Source organism: Piliocolobus tephrosceles, unplaced genomic scaffold, assembly GCF_002776525.5.
Source record: "Piliocolobus tephrosceles isolate RC106 unplaced genomic scaffold, ASM277652v3 unscaffolded_30898, whole genome shotgun sequence".
Classification (NCBI taxonomy): domain Eukaryota; kingdom Metazoa; phylum Chordata; class Mammalia; order Primates; family Cercopithecidae; genus Piliocolobus; species Piliocolobus tephrosceles.
In genome coordinates this window covers 1-1,751 of record NW_022314196.1, presented here as the reverse complement: position 1 = coordinate 1,751, position 1,751 = coordinate 1, and the positions used below count along the sequence as shown (strand labels likewise).

General features: G+C 19.7%; 1 long non-coding RNA gene across 1 annotated transcript; it reads right to left on the bottom strand.

Moving 5' to 3' along the window:
* Positions 1 to 738: 738 nt before the first annotated feature.
* Positions 739 to 1,745, bottom strand: LOC113222386. The gene is made up of 2 exons (XR_003308375.1): positions 1,377 to 1,745; positions 739 to 1,084 (listed from the first exon to the last, which is right to left on the bottom strand). It is a non-coding gene; the product is annotated as an uncharacterized LOC113222386 (long non-coding RNA).
* Between the last annotated feature and the right edge of the window lie 6 nt (positions 1,746 to 1,751).

Here is a 1,751-nt window from a genome sequence, read left to right as displayed (position 1 = left end):
AAAATCAAAACAAAATCAAAACAAAATCAAAACAAAATCAAAACGGAGTTAAAAATGTCCTTTTTTTTTGCAGTAAATAATATAAACAAACTATTTATTAATATTCAGCTAAAAAAAACTAATATATGAAATCATGTGATCGGTTATTTTATTTCATTTTTTTTTAATATTCAATAAAATCGGAAGGGACCAATATTCGTTAATGTAATGAAGGCATATTTAAAAAAAAAAAGAAGCATGTAATGTATGTGTGGTCGGTAGAAATGTGAAAAGTCATAATATAAATAGGTAAATAAATAAACAAATAAACAAGTAGATGAAAAATAATTAACAAATAAATAAATAATAAATAACAAATAAATAACAAATAAATAAAAATAGCAAACAAATAACAAACAAATAACAAACAAATACCAAAAAAATAAAAATAAATAAAAATAAATAAAAATAAATAAAAATAAATAAAAATAAATAAAAATAAATAAAAATAAATAAAAATAAATAAAAATAAATAGCAAATAAATAACAAACAAGTAACAAAAAAATAAAAATAAATAAAAATAAATAATAAACGAATAAGAATATATATGTGTATAATTTATTTTATCTCTCTTTTATTATCAATGTGTTGCCATTTTTTTTTAATTCATTCTGTTTTCATAATTTTATTTGTTCTTTTCTTTTTTTCATTATTTACTTCGTTCACCTAAAGTCCTCAAAAATAAAATTTCTTTGGGCGTGTGAAATTGAAACCCCCCAATTTGTCATAATTTTGTTAAAAAACAAGCACAAAAATTTTGCTTAACTTAATGTCAAATTTTTTACGATTCAGGCTTTTTATAAATATATATATATATATATACATATATATATATATATCATTTTTTATAAGATACATAAATAATATTTTTAATAACAAACTAAATTATTATTTCGACATTTATATATGCTCCTTTTTTTTTTTTTTTTTGTTATTTTGTACGATAATCACATAAGATAAAAAAATAAAAAATAATGCACAAAGTGGGATTAACAATTACGCAAACAGATAAAACAAATAGATAAATATTATAATGCAAAAAATCTAAAAAAAAAAAAATATGAACACATTTAAATATTATTATGTAACATACATTTTAATTAAGTATCACCTATCAATTTATTTAAAACTGGTGCACAATTGTGAGCTTTTCTTCAATTTATCAAAATATATTTTTTTAAATTTTACATGAACAATGGGCAAACTAGTATACACTTAACGTATAAAACGTTTATGATGTCGTGTATTTGATATTATGCATGCATACATACGCACGAAAACATAGATATATATACATACAAATGAATGTTTTTATATTTTATTCTTTTTTTCTTACATATCCTTTTATATAGGTAATGCTTTGATTCTTCCTCGAGGTGCTTAGTTTTCGAGAAGAACTTAATTTAATTTAATTTTTTTTTTTTTCTATCCCTCTAAATTCTGCTTATTTTTGATGTTGATTTTATTGTAAGATACACTTATAAAAATATAATCGTTAAAAAAAATTGTGTCGCTTCCTTCACGTTTATAAGGAGATATAACAAGATGAAAATATAAATGTGTATCTTATATACTTAAAAATAAACAATATGTATACAGAATTCTCGTTTTTTAATTTATATAAACGTAATATTAAACAAACGCTACTCTAAAACCACTATGACAAAGAGTTTATATATTAAAATAATATTTTAATGTAATCACTCAGGCC